Source organism: Psammomys obesus, unplaced genomic scaffold, assembly GCF_907164565.1.
Source record: "Psammomys obesus unplaced genomic scaffold, mPsaObe1.curated_primary_1811, whole genome shotgun sequence".
In the NCBI taxonomy this organism is placed as follows: Eukaryota; Metazoa; Chordata; class Mammalia; order Rodentia; family Muridae; genus Psammomys; species Psammomys obesus.
This window is the reverse complement of record NW_026591086.1, coordinates 50,242,224-50,264,572: the sequence shown is the minus strand read 5'-3', so window position 1 is coordinate 50,264,572 and position 22,349 is coordinate 50,242,224. Positions and strand designations below refer to the sequence as shown.

The 22,349-nt window shown below is 35.4% G+C and overlaps 1 pseudogene; it reads left to right on the top strand.

Moving 5' to 3' along the window:
* LOC129678706 (cell division control protein 42 homolog) overlaps nucleotides 1-22,349 on the top strand; it is a 31,927-nt pseudogene that overhangs the window by 1,320 nt on the left and 8,258 nt on the right.

The following is a 22,349-nucleotide window of genomic DNA, read 5'->3' as shown; positions in this document are numbered from 1 at the left end:
TTATGAGTGGATTTTCGAGAATGGCACTTTAAATACACCATGATTGATTCTTTGGTTCACTCTCCCAAACATTTTTATCATTGGCAGAGCTTCTCGGAATATATTAAGTGTTACAATTAGGTCATGACAAAAAACATGTATGAATGTAGTTGTAATTTTTGCATGTATTACATATAAAATATAAAATTGAGTCAGTTATTGAAATGATTTCTAATTATAAATATATTATATTAAATTTATAAATATACCTCAAGTTCAAATTTGAAAATAATATACTTAATTGCATTAAAATACGCTTTGTAACTACTTTATTGATGTCCCCTTTACATAACATTCTTAATTTTATGCTGGGATAGATGTTTGCAATTATTGTTCTATATTTTATAAAACAGAACTAATTCACTATTTAATTTCTTTCTATATGGGCATAGTTATTCTGAAAAGGCATCGGTGATTTTTAACTTTTTATTCCAAATGTCAAGCATCATTTTTAAATGGAGGGAGATGTATTTTACCCTCATCCATTTGTTATGTACACGTGTGTGTACCTGTGTGTGACACCTTGTGCAGTCGCTGTTCGCGTAAGCTGCAGCTCCCCCCTAGAAATGCGCTTGTTTCTATCCTTGTGCAATAATAGCTGTGAAGTTTTGTTTTTCTGTGAGATACAGTCAAAAAGACCAATCCATGCCATTCAAGAAGTGATGATTCTAATCATATTAGACTGCAGCTGTATAAAAGGTCTAAAACTTCTGTTTTAGAAAAATCCTGGCATGTGTTAAAGCCAAAGCATAAAGAAATGGAATAGATTTTTAAAAAAATATTTATTATTTTTATATATTTATTTTTTATTTGTTATAATTTATTCACTTTGTATCCCAGCTGTGGCCCCCTTTGTTTTCTCCCAACCCAACCCTCCCTCCCTCTTCTTCCCCTATGCCCTTCCCGTAGTCCATTGATAAGGAAGGTCCTCATCCACTTTCCTCTGAATCTAGTCTATCAGTTCTCATCAGGACTAGCTTCATTGTCTTCCTCTGTGGCCTGGCAAGGCTGCCTGTCCCCAATGGGAGATGATCAGAGTTCCAGCCACTGTGTTCATGCCAGAGACAGCCCCTGCCCCCCCCTTACTAGAGAACCCACTTGGAGACTGAGTTAATGAGCTATATCTGAATAGGGTTTTTAGGTTTTTCCCATGCATTTTTTTTCAGTTGGGGAAATGCAGGACCCTCAGGGCAATTTTTATTTTGTTTTGGTCTTGTTTTTGACTCTGCTGGAATAGTTTTTGATGTTTATCCTACAAATATAATTTTCTTCACAAGTCATAATTTGAACAAAATAGATATGCACTTGATAATTCAACAATGAGCTTAAGAAAATACTAGAGTGACAGTAACACATAATAACAAACTGTTTTATTTAAAATAGATTAATATTATAATTTAGCTGTACTCATATTGTGGGATAAAATATTGCTCTGGAAGGGTTTTATCATTTTTTTTCAATACAGTAACAAGCACCTTATAAAAACAATACAGTTATTTAACTAACAGTTATGGAGATAAAAATTTAAGAGCCTGTAGCTCCATTGGTTAGCTTTTCACTTTTGTGGAAGAAGGCATTGTGGGTAGAATTGTTTTTTTGGAGCTGTAGCTAGGTTGCAGAGTTTGTCAAAAGACTGATTCAGGGATCACTTGGGAGAGTCAAGGAAACTTTCACAGGAGCTATATTAAACCTCCCTCATCAGTCTAAAGCCACCACCTTCAAGAGGTACAGCACCTTTCAGCACTAAAGCACTGGGGACTGTGTCCATCACATACACCTATGGAGGAGATAATCAATAATAACTTAGTCATATAAAAGTAGCTATAGCTTATCGGCTTTATGTACAACATGCATTTATGAGAGCATGCAATGACCTTTTCTGAACAAAAAATACTTTATAACCTCTGGGGAGCCTCACTGCAAGTTTAATGAAATATTGTATTTATTTTATTTAAATAATTCCATCATATATATATAGTATGAACTAAGTACATGTGTAAAGCATATTGAAAGTACAAATACCTTAAGAACATTAGAGAGATATGATTTCTGGTTATTTCATTTAATATCATGAGACCCAGCATCTGTCCAAAATAAACTTTGATATTTCTGATATAGTGGAAACAGATAAATGGCGCAAGGCTTTTTTTTCCCCCTAATGGCCCCTTTCTTGTACTTGAATTTGATTAATGTTTATTTCACTCTGAACATTTCTTATGCTTAAATGTGTTTGTACAAAAAGTGAAATGCTAAATTGAATAAAAGTTAATATGCTTGGTACATTTAAGTTCAGTTAAATCTGAGATCTTATAATAAATACATTTTATTCTATATAATATAAAGTAAAATGAGCTATTTTACCCCTGAAGACTATATGATTACGCCAATAGTTTGCAGCCTGCAGTTCATATCCATAGTAACTCAATTATATATGAAGAGTCAACAATGATAAGAATGTTTTTAGTACTTCTGTGCATTTTGCTGTAGCAAAGGACTTGGGAATTGTTCAGTTTTGAAGTGAGCTCTCCCTAAGAAACTCTTAACTACATAACTCTTTGTAGAGTCATGTACAGGTTTCTTCTTATTTTAAAGTACTTCAAAATATACAACATAATAACTTTCTTAAAAAAATACTACACAAAGACACCCAAGTTTAAATAAGGTGGATTTAAAAAAATTGCTACTTTGAATGCATATAGAGTATCAATTCCCTTTAAATATATTTAATTATACTAAAGAAGAGTTTCTGCATCTTAAGTATTTAAATATAATTACAGTATTTTAGGTGATATGAAAATATTAGATAATAGAAATAACATTCTCTCATCTCTTCAGTTTTAATATATAATGAAAGATTAGTTAAGAAAAAAATACAGTCCATGATGAGTTGAAAATTTTGGCTGCCATGGTGACTAATCCTCCCAACCATCATGGTCCATGAGCTAAATTATAAACTTTTTTATATTATATGTTTAAATTACTCATAATATGTTTATAATAAGAAGACCCTAGGGAAGATGCTTAATCCTCCTTCAGAAGGGCAAACAATATAGACATCAGAAGCAGGAGAAGACAGAGAATATGTCAGGGACCTACCAATGGAGGCCTCTGGAAGAATCTACCCAGCAGGATATTTAAGCACATGCTGAGACTCAGAGCCAAACTTCGGGTAGAAAACACAGAATATTATGGAAGAAAAGGGAGATGGAAAGACCTGGAGAGGACAGGAGCTCCACAAGGAGACTAATAGAGCCAAAATCTTTGGCCCACGGCGGGCTGCAGAGACCTACACTCTAAACAAGGACTGTGAATAGAGAGGACCTAGACCCACACTTAAATGTAGCCCATAGGCAGCTCAGTGTCCAAGTGGGTTCCATAGTAAGCGAGCAGGGGCTGTCTCTGACATGGACTCAGTGGCTGGCTTTTTGATGACCTCCCCCTGAAGGGGGGTGCAGCCTTGCCAGGCCACAAAGGAATTGTATGCAGCCACACCTGATGAGACTTGATAGACTAGGGTCAGGAAAGGGGAGGAATACTCTCCTATCAGTGGGCTAGGAGAGAGGGATAGGGGGAGAAGAATGAGATAGGGTGGGACTGGGAAGAGATGTAGCTAGGGGGTATAGTCAGATGTAGCTAGGGGGTATATAATAAAATGAATATATTATAATCCATCAATCAATCAATAAATGTAGACTGTTTGGTTTGAAAGCCTTTATCTAATTTTTTTTTAAATCAGATTGACAAGTTACCTAACATCATTTATTTTATATGACATTAAAAGATATGCTTAGCTGTAGAGTTAAATCGTTTATAAGAGTGTAAGTTTTATTTTTTATACAAATGGAACCTATGTGTGTGTTCCTGTGGTGATTTAGGAAATGTATCTGTGTTGAAGGGCAAATGGAGGAGGAGGTGAGTCAAGTGAACCAGAGGCCTTCCACTGGAGTTTCCGCTGGAACACTGGCGTTATTCTTAACTACTGGTTATGGGATTTAATTTTGTTGAGCCATTAGGAAAAGAAGCTTGCAAAATCAGCTCTCACCCAGCAACATTTCATACCCATCCCACAGTCACATTTTTGAATCCATGAGCAAAATTTGTGGTCCTGAAAACACTTGGAGGATCTACTATATTGTACTATAGTTTCAATAAATATCGCTTCCACATGTACTTGGAATAATGTAATATATATATATATATATATATATATATATATATATATATATATATATATATATGGCTTGGTTTCCATGTTTATAAAATCTAATAAAATAAGGTTTACTAAACATTAACGTTATAATATTTCAGCATTCTCAAAAGAATGATTCTAAATCAATGTCACATTCCTTTAGTGATTCTTTTTCTATATTGTTTGTTTTCCTTTAATCAAGTCTCAAAGAGAAAATAAATAATTAAAATCAGTACGAAGAACATACATAATAAGTATGTTATGGAAGTGATAGGTCATTTGCCTCTTAGTTCTCTGTACATAAAAATGTGTTTATCATGGTCCTTTTTGCTTTTTTCTTAACAAGTGTATATACTCCTGCTTACAAGAATAGTAAGCTTTGTGCTTGATTTATTGCTTATTATAATACCAGTACAAGGCCACTGAAATTCTAATTGAAATAATTATCTCATTGGGTTTTCTCATACAACAAATTAAATATCCTTTGGAGAAGACTAAAGAGCTGAAAATAAATGTTTTTAAGCTGTTGTTTCTTGGCCTCGAATTTGAGTTAAATGCAGTGTCTCTAGATCAGAGGAGCTGAGATTGCTGCACAGAGCACACTGAAGTCCAGTTTTTACATTTCAGAAGCAAAGACATTACTTTGGAAGATTTTTTTATTAGAGATTACATATTTATGTTTCTAAAGCAATCCAAATTATATTTTGATATATTTCTAAACCTCAAGAATTTATACTTTGACAATAATGTCCTGCAACATAGGCTGGAACTAAGAAAATATCAGTTATTCTAAACTTATCACAAAAATAATTCCTTAAAAATGAGAAACTTTATTAACAGGGTCAGAGCTAACACATATCTGTAGGTTTAAATTTTAGAATGCAGTTAGAAGTTCTGATGGCCTAGCGAAATGGTGTAATAAGTTCTTTTCAATGATCTATGACCTCACCAGTCCTAGGTATTTAGCTAGCTTTCTAGTCCCAGACATTTTTTTTTCATGTTTGATAGTTTCTCTAAGACAGCTGCTGGCTAACACCTATAGATATAAGTGCTTCTATTATACCTTAAGGCTATCTTCCTATGATGGACATTATTGTTAGTCAGTGACACAGCTGGATAAGGCTATTCATTGTTTCACTCTGTTGCTGGCTTGCATTATACAATAGAAATTAGACCACAGGAAGAATGCTTTTGTGTTAGATCAATATTGTATCATATATATCCTATGTAATAAATGTGTAGTGTCGTCAGCAACACTAAGTTTCCTCAACCCTAAGAGACAAACCAAAACAGCAGTAATGGCTTATATTGTTCTGGGAGTCACAGAGCATATCCTGACCAACTATTCTAACAAGTTTTCTCATTTTTGTACCAGAATTTTACTTAAGATGTCTATGAATCTTACAGAATTTAGCATCCTACCTTCAGTAAGATATGTATCAAATGCTGCACAGAAGAGGAGGTAAGGTGACAAACGCACACACACACACACACACACATACACACACACACACACATCAGACCGTATTAATTAAATATAAAATAATGTAATTTCATGTGGTTTTTCAAATAACCTTAATGTTATTTATTTCTTCTGTCTGTATTGTTTCTCTTCTTACTTCCCATCAGCATTAACATCCTTATTACAATAAATGTATTAATAAAAAATTAGATGATATATTTCTGAAATATTAGCTCCTGTAAACTAAAAAAAATGCATGCAAATGAAAAATTATTAGTAACTTTAATACCTCTATGTCAACTGAGTCAGAAATAAATATATTTTTGTTTACTAATTTTTTATATAGTACTGGCTCTAGGTAAATAAGGTCCTACATACTGGTCATCATTAATCATCAGCTTTTAATGTATAATTGGACTGTGGAAATACTTATATTCAGCAATTGAAAATCAAATTAGTTCATGATTCTGATTTTCAATTGCTGAATATAAGTATTTCCACAGTCCAATTATATATTTTAGACATGTGCACCTTTAAAAAGACAATTATCACAGGAAAATTAACTAAAACAGTGATAGAATAAGTTTTAATTTCCTTCAATTCTTAGTGCTTTCCTCTACAAGGAAATAGATAGGAACGTGCTGTCACTGAAACTGACTAGTGCTGTAAAGAATTGTGTTGGTATCATGATGGGAATTGTGTTGAATCTGTAGGTTAATATTGGGAGGATGGCAATTTTCACTATGTTAATCCTACTGATCCATAAGCACGGGAGATCTTTCCATCTTCTGATATCTTCTTCAATTTCTTTCTTTGGGGACTTTAGGTTTTGTTTTGTTTTTTGCACAGGTCTTTCACTTGCTTGGTTAGAGTCTCACCAAGGTTCTTTATGTTACGAGTGGCTGTTTTGAAGGGTGTAGTGTCCTTAAATTCTTTCCCAGCTCCTTTTCTTTCATAAAAAGGAGGGCTATTGATTTTTTTTTATTTTAAGTTAATTTTGTATCCAGCCACTTTGCTGAGTGTTTATCAGGTGAAGGAGTTCTCTGGATGAATTTTTGGAGTCACTCAAGTATACTGTCATTTCATCTGAAAATAGTGATGCTTTGACTTCTTTCTCTGATTTGTATCCACTTTATCTCCTTTAGTTGACTTATTGCTTTAGCTAGGACTTCAAATACTATGTTGAAGAAATATGGAAAGAGTGGGCAGTCTTGCCTTGTCCCTGATTTCAGTGGGATTTGATTTGAGTTTCTCTCCATTTAGTTTTATGTTGGGTATAGGTTTACTGTATATTGTCTTTACTATGTTTAGATCTGTGCCCTGTATTCCTGTTCTCTCCAAGACTTTAAACATGAATGGGTGGTGGATTTTGTCAAATGTTTTTTCAGTATCTAAGGAGTTGATAATGTGTTCTTTCTCCTTCAGTTTGTTTAAATGATGGATTACATTGATGAATCTCCATATATTGAACCACCCTGCATGCCTGAGATGAAGCCTATTTGGTCATGGTAGGGGATATCTTTTATGTGTTCTTGATTCATTTTCTCAGTATTATATTGAATATTTTTGCATCAATGTTCATAAGAGAGATAGCTCTGAAGTTCTCTTATTTTGGTGGGTCTTTGTGTGTTTTAGGTATCAAGGTGACTATGACTTCATAGAATGAGTTTCATAATGTTCCTTGACAATTCTCAATTTCATATGGAAAAACAAAAGTCCCACAATTGTTAAAACAATCCTATACAACAATGGATCCTCTGGAGATATAGCCATCCCTGATCTGAAGCTGTACTATAGAGCAACAGTAATAAAAAACTGCATGGTATAATTTTTGTTCTTATGCTACTCAAAATTAATGAGTTCTACATTTTATCATGAGTCATGCAAATGTATTCCAAGAGAGATAACCAAATCCTGACACTAGATTTTTCATTTACAACCATATACTATAGAATATGCAAGATCCCTGTAATCTAAGAATCAATGCATGGTCCTGAATCATTATTATTTTTGATAGTAGATTAAAACATTTCATATGCATATTTCACAACTCCTTGAGTCACTCCTGAGCGCTAAATGGACAGAAACTGATTTAATTTTTAAAAGATTTTAAATACATTTTATGTGGACAGATACTTAATTTCCAAGAACTAATTGAAATTGTCTCTAGGAAGATTGCTGTGACAAAGGAAGGGTAGAATGCCCCCGAAAGGCTTTGTTTTTAATCTGTAATTTCCTATACAAGACACACACAAACACTCACACATACACAAACACACATACACACACACACACACACACACACACAAATAAAGAGAAAGAGAGACTCAAAGAAACAGAGAGACAAATAGAAAGGGACAGAGACAGAGAGCATGGATCCAGAACAAAAGAAAGGGCACATTTAACTTCTTTGGGATGTAAGAGAGGACATAACATGAAGTATCTTGGTGTGAATCTAACCAAGCAAGTGAAAGTCCTGTTTGAAAAAAAAAAAAATTCAAGTCTCTGAAGAAAGAAATTGAAGAAGATATCAGAAGATGGAAAGATCTCACATGTTCATAGATTATTAGGATTAACATAATGAAAATAGCCATCCTTCCAAAAGCAATGTACAGATTCAAAGCAATTCCCATAAATATACCAACACAATTATTTGCAGACCTTGAAAGAAAAATTTTCAACTTCACCTGGAAAAACAAAAACCCCAGAATTGCTAAAAATAATCCTGTACAACAACAGATCATCTGCAGGTATCTCCATCCCTGATCTGAAGGTGTACTGCAGAGCAATAGTAATAAAAACTGCATGGTGCAGGCATAGGAACAGAATGATGGATCCATGGAACCAATTAGAAGACTCAGAAATACACTTACGAATACTTGACTTTTGACAAAGAATTCAAAACCATAAATGGAAAACAGACAGCATCTTCAACAAATGGTGCTGATCCAACTGGATGTCTACATATAGAAAAATGCAAATAGATCCATACATATCACCCTGCACAAAACTAAAGTCCAAGTGGATCAAAGACCTCAACATAAAACCAGACACATTAAATCGGTTAGAAAAAAAAAAGTGGGAAATACCCTTGAACTCATTGGCACAGGAGACAACATCCTGAACAGAACACCAACAGCACAGGCTCTAAGAGCAACAATCAATAAATGGGACCTCTTGAGAATTGAAAGCTTCTGTAAAGCAAAGGACACTTTCATCAGAACAAAATGACAGCCTACAGACTGGGAAAGGATCTTCACCATATATGTGACAGAGGGCTAATATCCTGAATATATAAAGAACTCAAGAAGTTAAAAAGCAACAAATCAAGTAATCCAATTTTAAAATAGGGTACATAGCTAAATAGAATTCTCAGTAGAGGAATATTGAATGACAGAGAAACATACATCATTAGCCATCAGGGAAATGCAAATCAAAACGACCCTAAGATTTCACATTACACCCATCAGAATGGCTAAGATAAAAAACTGAAGAGACAAGACATGCTGGAGAGGTTTTGGAGAAAGGGGAACCCTCCTCCACTGTTGGTGGGAATGTAAACTTGTACAAGCACTCTGGAAAGCAATCTGGAACTTTCTCAGACAACTAGGAATAGTGCTTCCTCAAGATCCAACTATACCGCTCCTAGGCATATATCCAAAAGAGTCTCAAGTACATAATAAGGACATTTGCTCAACCATGTTTGTAGCAGCCTTATTTGTAATAGCCAGAAGCTGGAAACAGCCCAGATGCCCCTAAGTGGGGGAATGGATGCACATATTGTGGTATATCTACACAATGGAATATTATTCAGCAATAAAAAACAAGGAAATCATGAAATTTGCAGGTAAATGGTGGGATCTGGAAAAGATCATCCTTAGTGAGCTATCCCAGAAGCAGAAAGATGCACACAGTATATACTCACTCATATAGACATATAATATAGGATAAGCCTACTAAAATCTGTACACCTAAAGAAACTAATCAAGAGGGAGGACTGTTGCTAAAAAGCTCAATTCCTATCCAGAAAGGCAAAGGGGCTGGACATCAGAAGAAGAAGAAAAGAGAGAACAAGTCAGGACCCTGACACAGAGGACCTCTGAAAAGCTCTGCCCTGCAGACTATCAATGTAGATGCTGAGACTTATGGGCAACCTTTGGGCAGAGTGCAAGGAATCTTAGGAAAGAAGTGGGTAACAGTAAGATCTGGAGAGGACAGGACCTCCACAAGGAGAGCAACAGAACCAAAAAATCTGAGCACAGGGGTCTTTCCTGAGATTGATATTCCAACCAAGGACTATGCATGGAGAAAACCTAAAACCCCTGCACAGATGTAGCCCATGGCAGTTCAGTATCCAAGTGGGTTCCATTGTAATAGGAACAGGGACTGTCTCTGACATGAACTGATTGGCCTGCTCTTTAATTTCCTCCCCTTGAGGGGGAAGCAGCATTACCAGGCCTCAGAAGAAGACAATACAGCCACTCCTGATGAGACCTAATTGACTAGGATCAGAAGAAAGGAAAAGAAGTCCTCCCCTATCAATGTACTTGAAGAGGGGCATGCCTGCAAAGGGTGGAGGAAGGGAGGGATTGGGAAAGGAGGATGGAGGGAAAACCACAGGGGGGATACAAAGTGAATAAAGTGTAATTAATAAAGAAAATAAATAAAAAGAAAGAAAGAAAGAAAGAAAGAAAGAAAGAAAGAAAGAAAGAAAGAAAGAAAGAAAGAAAGAAGAAAGGAAGAAAGAAATGCTCAAAGTCCTTAGTTATCAGAGAAACGAGAATTAAAATGTCTTTGAGAGTTCATCTTACACCATCAGAATAACTAAGATCAAAAGCTCAAGCGATAATAATGCTGGAGAGGATGTAGAGAAAGGGAAACCCTACTCCATTGCTGGTGGGAATGTAAAGTTATACAACCATTTTAAAAATCAATGTGGCGCTTGCTCAGACACTTAGGAATTGTGTTACCTCAAGATTCTGCATTACCACTCCGAGACATATATGCAAAATGTGCTCAAGTATACAACAAGGACATTTGATCAACCATGTTCATAGCATATTTATCCATAATATCCAGAATCTGGAAGGAACCCAGATGTCCTTCAACTGAGGAATGGATACAGAAATTGTGGTACATTTACACAATGGAATACTACTCAGCAATTAAAAACAAGGAAATCATGAAAATTGCAGGCAAATGGTGACAACTAGAAAAGATCATCCTGAGTGAGGTAACCCAGAAACAGAAACACACACATGGTATATATTCACTTATATGTGTATTTTAGACCTATAATATAGGATAAACATATTAAAATCTGTATACCTCAAAAGGCTAAGCAAGATGGAAGACCCCGGGTAAGATGATCAATACTTGTGAAAAAGGTAAATAGGATTGGACATTGGAAAAGGGAAAAAACAGGAAACAGGACAAGAGTCTACCACAGAGGGCCTCTGAAAGACTCTACCCAGCTGCAGGTCAACGAAGATGCTTAGACTCATAGCCAAATTTTGGGCAAAGTGCAGGGAATCTTATGAAAAAAGGGGGAGATAGCAAGACCTGGAGGGGACAGGAACTACACAAGGAAAGCAACAGAACCCCAAAATCTGGGAACAGGGTTTTTTTCTTAGAATGATAATCCAAGCAAAGATGATGCATGTAGATAACCTAGAACCCTTGCACAGATGTAACCCATGGCAGCTCAATGTCCAAGTAGGTTCCCTAGCAATGGGAACAGGGACTGTATCTGACATGAACTCAGTGGCTGGCTCTTTGATTACCTCCCCTTGAATTGGAATAGCCTTACCAGGCCACAGAAGAAGACAATGCAGCCAGTCCGGATGAGACCTGATAGGCTAGGGCCAGAGGGAAGGGAATGAGGACCTCCCCTATCAATGGACTTCAGGAGGGGCATGGGAGGAGATGAGGGATGGATGGTGGAATTGAGAGGTAGTGAGGGAGAGGGCTATAGCTGGGGTACAAAGTGAATAAATTGTAATTAATAATAAATAAATAAATAAATAAATGAATAAATAAATAAATAAATTTTAAATATGAACTAAGTAGTGCTTAATTATTTTGTTTTTCTAAAATAAATCAAATAGCCCAGATGTGATGACACATATCTGTAAACTCACCATAAGGATAATCCAGGAGGAATGACATTTTGAAGACAGTCTGAGAACAAAGATGATTCCAAGATAACAGGGATATATGCTCATATACTTTCTCAAAAAAAACCAAACCAAAACAAAACAAAACAAAACAAAACAAAAAACAAAAAACACACCAACCAAATTTTCCATATGACAATTAAGTATTTAAACAATAAACAAAAAAAATAATCCTGAGGCTGTTGAATCATGCATTACACTTAGATTTTAAACATTAATTACTTTCATGTATGTCCTTAGTTAAAAGGATTCCTAAGTTGGCATACTTAAATCATAACATATTTAATTGTATTTGTGGCTGTGGTTATTTTCAAATATAAACTCAGATACAGAATAGTTTTCCTCCATGAATTACAATAACAGTTTATATATTTATTTAGTTTTTAAATTTTAGTCCTTTTTTGAAAAACATGAAATCTTAAGGATTCTTTGGAATCTAAAATTCTTTTCCTTTGTAACTATATAGCAAAATGTAAAATTTTATACAATTATAAAGTAGCAATTTACAATTTCTATTTCTTTAAGAATTGTTACAACATCATAGATTTTGCTTTACAATTTGAATATAAGGCAATCATATTAAAGTCAGTAAATGGAATCAGCAATTTATCTCTAAGATACTCATTTAAAAAGTAAATTTTACAGACTAATTATTGTCAGCATTTTTCCACTTAATGAATTAAAAAAAATGATGTATAATTAAAATACATAATTTTTTCTTTGAATTCAGGTATTCTTAATGATGGGATCCCCAGTACAACGGTCACTCCCACAGTAGAACACAAAATGAATATGTTTGTAAAAAAAAAAAATTCATGAAAAATATTATTGTGCCCATATTCCTATCTATCAGAGCACATAAAGACACTCCTTATTGAGGTTTATTAATAAATAATCAGGGTGGATCAACCGTGGCTGTTGTAGATAAAGTGAAATGGGCATGTACCCTTGTTCAACGATGTCGTGATGCAGATCCTCACCTAGAAATAGTTCTAAGGAGTGTTCTGTGCGGAGATGAGCATCACCAAGAGAAGCATGGAGTTGTGGCTGCTGTACACAGTGTCTTCTTGGTTATACTATTGTCCTCTGTGCTGCGACTTAGAGATTCACTAATTTTCTTTAAGTGAACAGAAATTGATGTTGGATAAATCCCGCTGTGTCTGGTGAGTATCACCATTGTTTTAAAAAGTTTTTAATCCAAAAGAACAGTCCTCACTGATGATTAAACAAACTGAATTCCTCAGCTGCAAATATTGTTAATTTATGCAAGAATCATAAATACATGACATCTAGAAGAATATATCTATACTAGAGATTAAGAAAGTATTTCAAATAGTCACATCCAAGAAGCAGTATATGAGAAATATTTTTAGAAATTTTATCATGAGAAGTGTTTTATCAGCATTGAGAAGAAATGTTTAGGGAACAATGATTCAACTATTTGGAAAAATTCATAGTGTGTAGAAATCTACTGTTTTAAGCAAATCACAGCAAAGCAAAAATGTCTTTATGATCCCTAGGCATATAGAGCTGAATAATGGGAAAACCTACTGTTTTTAAATTTACAATAGTATCTTTGCAGAGAGGGAAACAATTTTCTACTTTGTTATTTAAATGTTAGCTGACTTGTCACTTGTTCAGTGATTACATATAAAATCATTTTATTGCATTGTATTTCAACTTCCATTACATGATTGAGTACTACTTCTACTTCAAAACCAATAGAGCACGTGGTTCCATCAAAGATAGTAAGCACAAATAATCTAATTTCTATATGGAATAAGTTCAAAGTGAGTACCAAATAATTTTGTTAAACTATGAGTTCACTATTGTAAGAAAGGTCTAGTTTCTTCATAAATCTGTAAATATTATATATTTTCTAAAAATATTCAAATTTTCTTTCTCCAAAATAACTTAGGGATTGTTACTTTTGCATAAAGCTCCGCCTCAGCAATACGTACAGCACTGGTTAGTAAATGCAGTAGGATAAAAGTAGTTATTTTTTAAAGTAATTTGGGTCATACGTGCATGTTATCTCAGCACTCCAATATCTGAAAGGGAAGTCTACAGACTACAGGTCTTGACTAAGTCTCAGAAAAAGAGACATGGGATGCAGTAAGACAACTGCCTGGCATTCTCAAATTCCTGGTTTTAAGCCACAGCACAGAATCAAAACCAATTATTTCTTATGGTCTTTTATGTCTACTTCAAAAATATAATTAATATCAATTTTGCATTAAATTCTTAGCAAACGTATGTATCTGTATAATATGCAGTGAATTTGTTCGCTCACAGTGAATAATACCATATTTGGGTACATTTAAAATCATAAATGTAGTCTGAAATTATATGTGTAACTCATTCAAGTTTATATGAAATCTATACCATTTAGTGGAATAAATGCAAGATGTGTTCTAGAATTTCAGTTTACCATACTCTGAAACCATCTACATGCTTAAGATAGAAATACAAATCAAATACAAAAGATACCTATGATGTATTCATGTCCTTCAACAGTGAGAATATAAATCATTCTCATTCAATTGAAATCCTTCACTATTTTCATATACCTATGTTTAAGAGATATACTAGCAGTATATGAATTCTCAAGAACAGTTTCTTCTTGTTCTTCTTCTTCTCTTCTTTTTCTTCTTCATCTTCTTTTTCTCCTCCTTCATAGGATGAATTACAAAAGTAATGGGAAAAAAAAGCACCCTGAAATGAAACCTAAGAAGATAATTCATTGGAAATGAATGCAGGTCATGGAATATTTTGTAGAGGATTTTTCATGTCCTGTGATTGCTACTAAAACTCTTATGAAAATTTTCTCTTCATCGCACAGAATGTGTACTAACTAACTTTAAACTTTAAGATAATTGAGATATTTTATGACTTCTTTATTACCACAGAAATGTTATTTTCCTCCAAATTTGTTTAATGGTCAGATCCCAGTCAGCAGTCAGTGTGAGGTCAAAAAAAAATTAAAAAATATTAAAAAATGAAGTGTATCTCAAATAACATACTGTAAAAATGTTGAAAATTAAAATGTGATTCAGAAATGAAATAAGTCCAACTGCCTTAAAATAATATTTATAATAAAATTGCTCTTAATTTTTAAAAAAGTGTGACATGGTTTATTATTTGTTTTAGATATATAAAGTGAGAATTATCTCTAGTAAATTAAAAACAAAGAAATTACACAAAATAAATTCTCACTTTTGCAATGTAAGTTTGTTCCTTAATATGGGAAGCTTGGGAGGTGAAAATGTCATGACGTATGGAGAATGGGCCAGTGCCAACAACTTCCTTGCAGAAGGAAAACAGAGGCAGGAAGGTGGACATTTGCAGTTGGGTAATCACTGAAAAAGTAACTGTCACAAGACAAAGCAGCACATTCTTTTTTGAAATGTAAGCACTGGGAAAGTAAATTTTAATCAGTTCTACAAAGTGTAGTGTAATATACAGAAAGAATATTATATAAGCAATTAAATAAACAAATAATTGAATTTTGCTACATATCTCCTAATACCTAGTAAGAAGAGTTGAAAATAATAGTTTCAATTTATTTTTAAGAAACCAATTTAATAAGTTATTTTAAATAATATTGTTATAATTGACTTTTAAGCTTAAAAGAATATTATCTACATAAATTTTAAATAGTAATATTTTCTATTGTAAAATAAAAATTAACATCATAGGTTTGAAATTCTAGTTCTCATTTTAACTTGTATCACTGTCCATAAAACAGTTTTAAATGTAACTTGACTTTTAGCTTTTGCTTATCTGCAGTTTTCTGTGTTGAAAGAAATCTCTTATTTATTTTAGTAATTCAAACTGTATTTTACTTTTCTTTACACCTGTAGCATTGTACTACATTGATTAACCATCTAATAAATTCTTACAATGTAGATATTTTCCCTACTAAAGAGAAATTTGTTCGTCTGGGTAGCTACTTTAATGTTCATACACTCAAGATGATTCTGAAATTAAAAGCAATCCATTACAAAACTTGGTGCTCAATATTACAATTAAACTCAATGAAAACTTATTAATCTCTTCAGTGAGATATTGGGGCACCAACATGCTTTCCCATATTGCAAAGCTTTAGAAATACAGAACTACTTATAATGTTCAACTGTCATAATATTTAGCTATGTAAATTTAGACAATTATTTCACCTTAAAGACACTACACAATTTTTATTTACATTTTATGCTACTGTTTATTGAAGCAAAATTTCTCTTAGTTTCTAATGGTAAACATGTAACCTGTAATCTCTCTTTTCCTGCATCTTCTGGATATTTCCAAAATCTGTCCTGTGGTTCTAAACGTGCCTCATTATTTTCTCCTATCAATGAAGCCTGGAGAAGCTAATGAAATGCAACATGTAATTTCTGTTGGAGATCAAAATAGTTATTCTAGTCCCTCAATTTATTATCTCTGTTCGATTTATCTGGAAGTTTAATTATAGAAGTTCCTCAATAATCACCACATCTTGAATTCTCTTGATTTTTTTCTGTGTCTTGGAGACAATTTAGTTTGGCTTTGATTAAAAACAGCCAGACAATAACATGACTATCAAACTACTCAGAAAATTCAAGATGGGCCAATTACTGCTTAATTTTCTTAACAAAGAGCTTGGTTGTTATGAACTTACCTCCTATTTAAAAGCTCAGTAGAAGAGGAAGAAAACAGGGAACAGGACAGAAGCCTACCACAGAGGGGATCTGAAACTCTACCAGCAGGTTATCAAATCAGATGCTGAGACTCATAGCCAAGCTTTGGGTAGAATGCAGGGCATCTTATGGAAAAAGAGGAAGATATAAAGAACTGAAAAGGACTGGAGGGTACAGGAGCTCCACAAGGAGAGCAACAGAACCAAAAATCTGGACACAGTGGTCTTTTCTGAGACTAATTCTCCAACCAAAAACGATGCATGGATATAAGCTAGAACCCCTGCTCAGATGTAGCCCATGACAGCTCAGTTTCCAAGTGGGTTCCCTAATAAAGGGAAGAGGGGGTGTCTCTGACATGAATTCAGTGGCTGGCTCTTTGATTACCTCCTCCTGGGGGAGTGCAGCTGTACCAGGCCACACAGGAAAACAGTGAAGCCAGTCCTGATGAGACCTGATAGGCTAGGGTCAGATGGAATAGGAGGCAGGACTTCCCCTATCAGTGGAATGAGGGAGGAACCTGGGAGTGGAAGAGGGAGTGAGGGTGGAATTGGGAGGAGATGAAGGAGAGAGCTACAGCTGGGATACAAAATGAATAACTCGTAGCAATCAAAAAATAAATTTAAAAGTTATTAAGAAAAAAAAAAGCGCAGTAGAACACAGTCTACTGAATCAAGGAAGCAGGGAGCATATAGCCTCACAGAGACTGAAGTGCAAATGCAGGACCTACACAGGTACTCCAGACCCTCTGTGTATGACATGTTTTGGCTGTTGCTTTGTATTTTTGTGGGACTCTGAACCGTGGGAAGAAGAGTGTCTTTCACTATTTTTCTTGCTTTTGGGGATATTTACCTCTATTGGGTTGCCTTGTTGAACCTAGTATGATGGTTTTTGTCTTGATTTTTTTGTATGTAGTCTTTTGTTGCTGACTCATGGAGGTCTGCTCCTTTCTGAAGGGAAACATAAGGGGAATGGATGTGGAAGAGAGGAGAGGTGGGGAAGATCTGGGAGGAGTGGAGTAAAATAAGTATTCTATAAGAAAAGAACCTATTTTTTAAAAAAAATAAAAAATAATAAAGTAAATGCAAAGTAGTTAAAAAAAAAACTGTTGCATGCACTTAAAATCCCAATCAGTGGCATAAGAACATAAGCCTGTATAAGACTAAACATTTCCAGTTTATATTACATCACTACAAGAGACAAAAACTCCTAAATTTAATAATTATACATTCTAATATGTCTTCAAGATAAGTCATGTGGTCACTGCAAGGTTTTTGCCTATTGCCAATTTTTTGTGTGTTTAATATCATCCTTTTAATCAATAGTTTATTTATAATCTCACATGACATCCATATTAAAGATGAAGTTTTAGCTCACTTACATCCCAGGCTATTTAGTTCCTTTATAGATACTTCAGCTAATTAACCAATTTTCATTTCAATACTATTTCTTATCATAACTTTTTTCCTTTAAAGTTGAAATTCTTTTCTGAAGAAACCAACGTTGCGTAATATCGCTGAACAACAGTATATAACTCAGATAGCAAGAAGGAAAGATTAGCTAAATAAAACAATGGCAGACACAATGAAGGAAATATTTGCTGCTACTTCTAAGAGGGAAGTACTTTTTAGAAAATACAAATTATTGAAATTTAAACACCAAAAATACAAGTATCTCAATAAAAGGACAAGCTCAATTAAAAGTCAATTGTCCGAAGAAGAATCAGAAATGACTAATCTAACAAGGAAATAAAATTAAAACTTCTCTCAGCTTCTATTCTCAGCATTCAGAAATGTTACATTTAAAAAAGGAGGGGAAAATTCTGCCAAGGATATGGCATTTCCCGTTTTGCCATTGGTCTTTTGTGTGCCTGAATCATGAAATAAACCAAATAATCATTTACTAGTGAGTAAGTATCAACCAACAGTTTTTATTCCTTCAGACACAGAAGATTCATTATAAATCTTTTGTGTTTTTATTTTGTGTGACACAGCAATTGGCTGTTTTTAAATTAATTTATATAAGAGTAATAGCTCCTTTATTTTCAGGATCATTAAGAAGCATGTCTTTGATATTCTTTGTTTTTCTTTTTTAATGCATTAAAGCATATATTAACTTTGTATCCCAGCTGTATCCCACTCCCTCATTCCCTCCCAGTCCAACACTCCCTTCCTCATCTTCTCCCTACCCCTTTCCAAGTCCACTAATAGGTGAGGACCTCCTCCCCTTTCATCTGACCCTACCTTATCAGGTATCTTCAGGACTGGCTGCACAGTCCTCCTCTGTGGCCTTGCAAGGCTGATCCTCCCTCAGGTGGTGGTAGGGGGGTCAAAGAGCCAGCCACTGAGTTCATGTCAGAAATAGTCCCTGTTCCCCTTACTAGGGAACTCACTTGGATACTGAAGTACCATGGGCTATATCAGCATCAAATACCTACAAAATCAAACTGAAAAATATCTACACACTCATTAAATTATTTTTTTATTGTTTTAAATTTATTCACTTTGTATCCCTGCTGTAGCCTCCTCCCTCATCTCCTCTCATTCCTACCCTCCTTATTTCTCCCTCCCCTATCTCTATTTCCTAGTCCTCCTACCCTATTATATGACCCTAGCCTATCACATTGAATCATTACCTCATCTTAGTTATTATTGATACTGATTCAAGTAATGGGCCCTAGTAAAGGGAACAAGGGCTTTCTCTGGCATGAACTCAGTGACAGGCTCTCTGATCACATTTCCCTGAGAGGAGCAGCCTTGCCAGGCTACAGAGGAAGACAATGCAGCCAGTCCTGATGAGACCTGATAAGCTAGGGTCAAACAGAAGAGGAGAAGGTCCTCTTCTATCAGTGGACTTGGAGAGGAACATTGGAGGAAATGAGGGAGGCAGGTTGGAATTGGGAGTTGGCGGAGGAAGGGGGTATGAATGGAATAATCTGTAAGAAATGATAATAAAATAATTAAAAAAAGGAAATTGTTTTCATATGAAATAATTTATAATATCTTCTGACTATTTCATTTCTATTCTTACTTCAAACACTCCACAGATGGTTTCTCAGTATAATTCTTTTTATATTTATTTTTAAATTTTTAAATTTAATTTATATATTTATTACAATTTATTCACTTGTATCCTCACTGAAGCCCCCTCCCTCATCTCTTCCCAGTTCCACCAGCCTTCCTTCTTCTCCCCCCCCCCCCCCCCCCATGCCCTTTCCCTAGTCCTCTCATAGAGAAATATCTGAAAGTAGCTTATCAGGACTCATCAATGTTGGCTGCATCATCTTCCTCTCTGGCCTGGCAAGGCTGTACCCCCCAGGGGGATGTGATCAAACACCTAGCCACTGAGTTCATGTCAGAGACTGCTCCTGTACCCCTTACTAGGGTACCCACTTGAAAAATGAGCAGCCAGTAGGCTTCCTTTGAAGAGGGGTTTTAGGTCCTCTCCATCCATGGTACTTAGATGGAGTATCACTTTCTGCAGGCTGACGTATTTTGGCTCTGTTGCTCTCCATGTGTAGCTCCTGTCCCCTCCACCTCTTTCTATCTCCCTCTTCTTTTATTAGGATTCTGGCACTCTGCACAAACTTTGGCTATGTTTCTCAGTATCTCCTTTGATACCTTGGTAGGTAGAATCTTTCAGTCGTCCTCTGGGGAATGCTTCTGTCTTGTTCTTTGTCTTCTCCTACTTCCAATGTCTATCCTGTTTGCCCTTCTGAATGGGGGTTAAGCATCTTCCGTAGGGTCCTCCTTGTTGTTTAGCTTCTTTAGGGCTATAGATTTTAGTGTTTTTATCCTATATTATATGGCTGATATCCACTTATAAGTGACTTTATATCTATGTGTCTTTTTGCTTCTGGGTTACCTCAGTCAGGGTGATCTTTTCTAGTTCCCACCATTTGCTTTCAAATTTCATGATTTCCTTGTTTTTAATTGCCAAGTAGTATTCCTTTGTGTAAATTACCACACATTCTGTATCCTATTTCTCGGTTGAGGAACATGTAGTTTGTTTCCAGATTCTGGCTATTACAAATAAAGCTGCTATGAACATAGTTGAGCAAGTGTCCTTATTGAATGGTGGGACATCTTTTGGGTATATACCTAGGAGTGCTATAGCCAGATCTTGAGGTAATACTATTCTTAATTTTCTGAGAAAGTGCCAGATTGATTTCCAAAGTGATTTTATAAGGTTACATTCCCACCAGGAATGGAGGAGGGTTCTGCTTTTTCCACATCCTTTCCATCATGTACTGCCACTTGAGTTTATGATATTAGCCATTCTGATTGGTGTGAGGTAAAATTCAGGGTGGCTTTGATTTTCATTTCTTGAATGACTAGGATGTTGAACATTTCTTTAATAAGTGTTATTCTGCCATTAGATAGTCCTCTGTTGAAAATTCTCTGTTTAGCTCTCTACACCAGAGTTTTTCTCATTTTTTATTAATTATAGTTTATTTACTTTTTATCCTAGCCGTAGCTGCCTCCCTCATTCCCACCCAACACCACCCTTCCTTCCCCATCTCCTCCCATTCCCCTTTCTAAGTACACTGATAGGGGAGGTCCTCCTCCACTTCCATCTAACCCTAGCTTATCAGGTCTCATCAGGACTGGCTGCATTGTCCTCTTCTGTGGCCTGGCAAGGCTGCTCCCCACTTGGGGGGGGGTCAGTGAGCCAGTCATTAATTTCATATATATATATATATATATATATATATATATATATATATATATACATATATATACACTCTGTATTATATATACATATATATATAATACTCTGTATTAGTCCTATATGAGATATAGGGTTGGTGAAGATTTTTCCCCGTCTGTAGTCTGTTTTGTTCTGTTGACAGTGTCTTTTGCTTTACAAAAGTCTTTCAGTTTCAGAAGGTCCCATTTACTGATTGTGGAACTTAAGTCTGTGCTGATGGATACAGAAATTGTGGTACATTAACACAATGGAATACTACTCAGCAATTACAAACAAGGAAATCATGAAATTTGCAGGCAAATTGATGGAACTAAAAAAGATCATCCTGAGTGAGGTAACCCTGAAGCAGAAAGAAACACATGGTATATACTCACATGTAATATAGGGTAAACATGCTAAAATCCGAGGCTTGATCCTCATTCAGAAGGGCAAATGGGATAGACTTTGAAAGTAGAGTACAGGGAACAGGACAAGAGCCTTCCTCAGAGGATCTCTGAAAGGCTCTACCCAACAGGGTATCAAAGCAGATGGTGAGACTCATAGCCAAACTTTGGGCAGAGTACAGGGAATCTTAGGGAAGAAGGAGGAGATAGAAAGAACTGAAGAGGACAGGTACTCCACAAAGAGACCAACAGAGCCAAAATATCTAGGCCTAGGCCCTCTTCAGAGATGGTTGAATCAACCAAGAAACAGGAATGGAGAGGACCTAGACCCCCTTCTCAGATTAGCCAATGGGCGGCTCAGTCTCCATGTGGGTACCTTAGTAAGGGGGCAAGGGCAGTCACTGGCATGAACTATGTTGTCTGTTCTTTGATCACCTGCCCCTGGTAAGATGGCCTTACTAGGCCATCAAAAAGCAGATCAAGATAGTCCTGATGAGACCTGATAGGATAGGGTCAGAGTGAAGGGGAGGAGGACCTCCCCAATCAGTGGACTAGGTGAGGGACTTAGGAAAGGAAGAGGGAGGAAGGGTGGAACCAGGAGGAGGAGGAGGAGGAGGTGATAAAGGGGACTAAAGCTCAGCTAGGAAACAAGGTGAATAAATTGTAATAAATGATGATGATGATGATGATGATGATGATGATGATGATGATGATGAT